At 37.6% G+C, this 5634-nt stretch overlaps 1 protein-coding gene and 1 pseudogene across 1 annotated transcript in view; one reads left to right on the forward strand and one right to left on the reverse strand.

Moving 5' to 3' along the window:
* Positions 1-5634, forward strand: part of Thsd7b (thrombospondin type 1 domain containing 7B) — a 1039160-nt gene that overhangs the window by 493987 nt on the left and 539539 nt on the right. The gene's annotated exons all lie outside the window — the stretch shown is intronic.
* Positions 1705-2689, reverse strand: LOC101564904 (annotated as a pseudogene).

Genomic DNA, 5634 nt, shown 5'->3' on the forward strand with positions numbered 1-5634 from the left:
AAAAGCATGCCTATGATAGAACATAGAGACAAGTTTTTTGTTTTTGTTTTTTTTTTTTCAGAACTGGGGATTGAACTCAGGCCCTTACACTTGCTAGGGAAGTGCTTATTCCACTGAGCCATCTCCCTGGCCCAGGGACAAGTATTTTAACCAGATCTTCTCTCATCCACCTCTACAAAATATGTGAATTGCAAAACATCCTATTTGAATTATGAAACTGAGATATATGCAAACCCTCTGAGCCATTGGAATGAGGGGTTTGCCTAACTGAATACTACCCCACGCAAACACTGGAGTCCTGGACAGACATAGCTAAGTGCAAAGCAAGCACACTGGTGTCTCTCACAGCTTTGGCCTTTAGTGCTTCCATTGTTTTCTACACTCTTTCCTTTTTTATTATTTAATTGTATTTGTTAGTAAATTTGTATATAAGATTCAGAAATCAAAAAGTACACGAGTTAATACAGTATAAGGTTTTGCTTTTATCCTCATCCTGCTGGCATTCCTCACTTCTCTTCCTTGAGCACATCCTGGTAGCTTATTATATCTTTCCAAGGTTATCGCTCAATTATTTCATTGTAGTGTTTTATCTAATTATCCTGTTTTGTGATGCCAGAATGGATGAACAGAACCAACATCTTTCTGGTACTCAATCTTCCTATCTAAGATTTTGATAACTTTCTAAAAATTCATGTCATTGGTTTATTTATTTGGTATCAGAAATTAGACTCAAGACCTTCCACTTGCTGGGTAGGCACTGTGCCACTGAGCTATATCCTTGGCTTTTTAAATCGTTTGTGTTCCTTATATTCACTTCAGATACACCAACTTCTGCTGGGAGTGGTGATGCATGCCTGTGATCCCAGCACTTGGGAGGCTAAGGCAAGAGGATTGCCATGAGTTTGAGGCCAGTTTGTGCTGTATATTGGGTTAGGGCTCATCTAAACTACATGGTGAGACACTATCCCAAAAAGACAAAAATCGAGGCAAAACAGAATAACAGATCCACCAATTTCTACAAGACGGTAGCTAAACTTTGCAGATGAAAAATCAGAAATCCAAGGTCACAGAGGTACTAAGCTTTTGAACTCTGCTATAGTTTGAATGAGTGTCTACCACAAAGATTTCTGTTTTAAAAGGTATGGTCACTAGTTTCTGGAGTGGTGCAGTCTTTAGAAGGTTGGATCTAGTGGGAAGAAGTTAGATCATTAGGGGTCTACTCTTACAAGGGATACTGGAAAGCAAAAGTCTTCCAGTCTGTGTTCTTTGTTTTTTACCTGCCATGAGATAGGCAGCTTCTTCCACCACTTGTTTCTGCCATTGATCTACTACCTTACCACAGGCCCATAGCAGTGGGGCCAATAGACCATCGACTGATACCTGCACAACAGCCAAAAGAGATCTTTCCTCCTTATAGGTTACCTCAGATATTTTGTTAGAGTACTAGAAAACTAGCACAGATTCCAATGCCGTTATTTGTTACCATAAATCAAAAAGATGTAGTAGGTAGAAAAGTGAATGGCTGTGAATCTCTATGAAACTTACATTATTTGTCACTAATTATGGACAACTTAAATGTATTTAATTCAATAGATCATTCTAGCTACCATGTCTTAGATTATTTGTATAGTATACATTTTTACTAAATAGTGAAAGATTAAGTAGTCATCCACACTCCGGGATGATGATTCGCCTATCAATTTTTCATGCTTTCACAATTGCTTTCCCCAAATTATCACCTTTCAGCATTCCCATAAATGCATCTGGCATGTTTTCAAATCCTTTGATAGTGTGTTCATGACACTAGATTTTGCCATCTGTAGTCCATTTCATTAACCCTTTCAGAGCCTTCTCGTGGACCTCTCCTTGCCACTTGCTGAACAGGAATGCTTTTATGTGAAGTTGCTTATAGCTGATACTCTCTGAGGGTAGACCTGTGGGCAATGGTCCAGTGCAGTTATACACAGAGATGGCCCTACAGTTCGCAGTTCTTCCAAAAATCCTTCATCTGGGATATAGCAGCATTTGAGAACTCTCCACCTACGTTATCAAAATAGCAATCATAACTATCAGGGGAGGCTTTTCTCAATGCTTCTTCCAAAGAATCTACTTCCTTGTAATTAAAGGCAACATCAAATCTCACTTGTTTAAGAAAGGCAAACTTTGCATCAGTCCCTGCAGTTCCAACAACTTTGCAGCCCTTGAGCTTAGCTATTGCCTCACAACAGAGCTGACTGCTCCTGCTCAGCATTAACCAGCAGTGTTTCTCCACTCTTCGCACCACAGATGTCCAGTAGGCCAAAGTAAATAGTTATGCCTAACATGCCAACTGTCCCCAGGGCCAAAGACAGTGGTAATATATCTGTCCACCCTGGAGGCAGCCTTTCCATCCTTTCCCATCAGAGAGGGAGTGTGTTGTCCAGCCTGAAAGAACCACTATGATAGTTCCTGTGGGGAAGGCTGAGTCTACTTTCCACAACTCTGGCCACTTGTTCCCCACCATCATATCACCCTCCTTCAACTTTTTGGATGTCATTCTCATGTAAGGATCCACAGAGAGAAATAAGGCTTGAAGCAGGACCTCTCCATTTTTTCAGGGTGGGAGCTCAGCAGTCTTCAACTCAAAGTCACTCTGAGTAGGCTTGCCCTGAAAGTGCTTCTTCAGGGTCCAGCTTTTAGCATTAACCATCATGAGGCTCCAGAGTCTGCTGGTCCCACTATCTAGAGTTACCTCAAGGATTGCTCACCACTCTTTCTTTCTTGTCCCTACATTATAATAGTCTTTCATAGACCAGGTTGTGTTTTGAGTGACTTAGGCATAATCTAAAAAATTAGTAAAGATTAGTAGACATATGAAATACTTTACAAAAACATAAATGAATTAATACAGTTGAATTGGAGAACTCCAGTATCTTAAAAAGCACAAGTGAACCTTTTATTTTGGAAGTTGGGACTTTATAAAGGGATCTTAAATCGTGATCTAATATAGTTGATTATAAAGAAGCAGTGTTTATTTCCTGGAGATACAACTTGACTATTTTCTAAAGGTTGTAAGAAGGCAAGATATTAACATATTTGTTGCTTCTTTAATATCTTTTTTTTTTGGTGGAAGTTTTCAATTGTACTTTATTTCTTCAATATGCCATATTTCAATGGATACACAGTGCTTTTACTTGGCATCAATTATTTCATTTAAAAATAATTTAGCTGTATCATATCAGCTGTCATGATTACTAATCTCTCTATTCCTTGGAGTTGACATCTTAACCCTCAGGAATCAATTCTTTTTTTAACTTGTTTTGAGCAAGTGAAAGTAGTATTTCCACATTTCATATATTTCTTTTCCAAAATACTGAAGGGAATTTATCCAAATAAGGGTCCAGGAAATTATGTGTTTCTTAAATAGGTTTTTAGATTAAACTATGAAATACAGTTAGAAGTACATAAAGATGGTGAAATTCTATCTGCAGTGTAAGTGTTTCAATATTTTATGAAATTAGCAAAGCTTTATTGTGTTTTATGTCTGTGCACTCAATTGAATAAAAGGCATAATAAATAAGAATTCAAAGGTAGAATTTGTTGAGGGGAAAAATAAATTAGAAACAGTAATGTAATCACACTCATATATATTTTATGAATGTCATGCATTCTATATTTGAAAGTTTGTCAAGATATGCTTGGGTTTTAAAATATAGATTAACACTGAAAGTTTTAATATTTTTCTCTGTTTACATACTTATTCCTCCACGCAGAGAAGTATATAAAATTTTGCGACAAGCATTGTCAGGGTATTCTGTCCAATATAATACCTGAATAATGAAGAGCACTGAAGACTATTTCTTAAGTTAAACAAAGAATATTATTTTCTGCAATTCTGTTTTTTTTTGTAGGTTGAAACAAATTCATTGCAGACTCTTTCTGTTCCTGTATATCAGCCAGGGAGAGTGGTCCAAAATTATTTTTGACAGGTTTGAGATTGTGTGTGAGGCAATGAACGAGGCAAATGAAACAGATTTCCTTTTCCACATTGCTGAAATTCATATAGATGAAATTATAAAAATTTCTCTCACTGCCTGGCAGTAAACACTGCACAATTATTTTGGAGTTGGAAAGAAGTGTCCCATCATGCCCAGATGTCTAAGGGTAGGTTTTTCTATGCCCAGCTAAAATTTTGTCAGTTAGCTTAGGTTTGCCTGGATGTACAGAATGGATTGATGATTAAGATTTCACAGTTTGTGAATTTTCACATGGAAAGGAAATGTGGTTTCCTGAGCTTGGCTGATTCCCATAAACTAGAAGGAGGAAGTCACATCAAGCAAGGTCTGTAAGCACAATCACGCATCATCTGCTCCGATTGCCAAGGCCAATGCTCATATTTTTGTAGATGCTCACATAGCACTGCCTGTGTAACCTCCCTCAGCTGCCTCAGGGAAAGTTCCTTTCTGTGTCTTTCCAAAGGCGTGTGCAATGGGGATTTATCTCTTTTGTGAAAATTCTTCTATCTCTCTCATGGCACTTCCAGTCATTTTTGATTACTTAAATGAGAGCCACTGTTGCAAATTTTTTCTTTTGGCATGTCCCTCCTGCAAGTCAGCATTTTTTCTCAGCATTACCCCTGAGGAAATCTATGCTAATGGAATTTTACCTCAAGCAAAATTAGAACCCTGGATGGGCACATCCAGCTGCCAGTGTGAGCATGCTGACAAGTCAGATGGTGCCCTGCAAAGCTTGGCATAAATGCCTTTAGGTGCACTCGTGAATTGCTACTCTCAGCCCTTCTCCTTCACTGTGTTGTAACAGCCTGTGTCACAGACTTGCCAATGAAGCCATCTAAAATATAAAGGGACTCATTAAGGTGGTAGACACTTGTCATCATCATAGTTGCATCGCCAGCATCATTAAGCACTTAGCATAAGTCTGTTACATTTCTCTTACCTCATTTAATCATCACATAACTCCTATAGTATATTATTGAAAATGTTCACATACACAGATGTGGAAACCAGTTTTTGCAGGGATGAAGTAGCTTATCCAGAGGTACACAATTAGGGCAAAACTAGAATGCCAACCCAGGTCTGTCTGCGACAGAACTAATGCTGTTATCAAAACAGTAGTTGGATCTTGACCGGACATATTGACATTGGGAAAGGCATGGGTATTTCAATATTTTCTCAGTATTTGCTGGTCCTCTGGATGTCAGTATCTGCTTATCTCAGTTATGCTCAGTTGAGTTAAACTAGCATTTATTACACCCTTACTGAAAGTAAGCTACAATTTTAGGAGATATAGAGATAAATAAGATGCATCATTTTTTTTTTCTGGCCAAGCAAATGAGGTAGTGGACTATCAGATTGAATGACGCATAATTAAACTTGTAGAGAAGATGTTTTCTACCATTTATTATAACTTAGGAAGTAAGAGCCTGTATACAAATGATCTAGTAAGTGGTAGTACAACTACCTAAGAAGATTAGAAAATATTCTTTTAACTAGTGGCTCAGTTAGAATAAGGACCACAAAACATCTAATGTTCTTATATTATTTCCAAAGATACCAGGTCTTGAAGGTAGTAAATTTCATCAAAATTATTAATGATGTAATTGAGAATTTGACCTCTTAAGTAAAACAATATTAA

Source organism: Octodon degus, unplaced genomic scaffold, assembly GCF_000260255.1.
Source record: "Octodon degus isolate 3935 unplaced genomic scaffold, OctDeg1.0 scaffold00014, whole genome shotgun sequence".
Lineage (NCBI taxonomy): Eukaryota > Metazoa > Chordata > Mammalia > Rodentia > Octodontidae > Octodon > Octodon degus.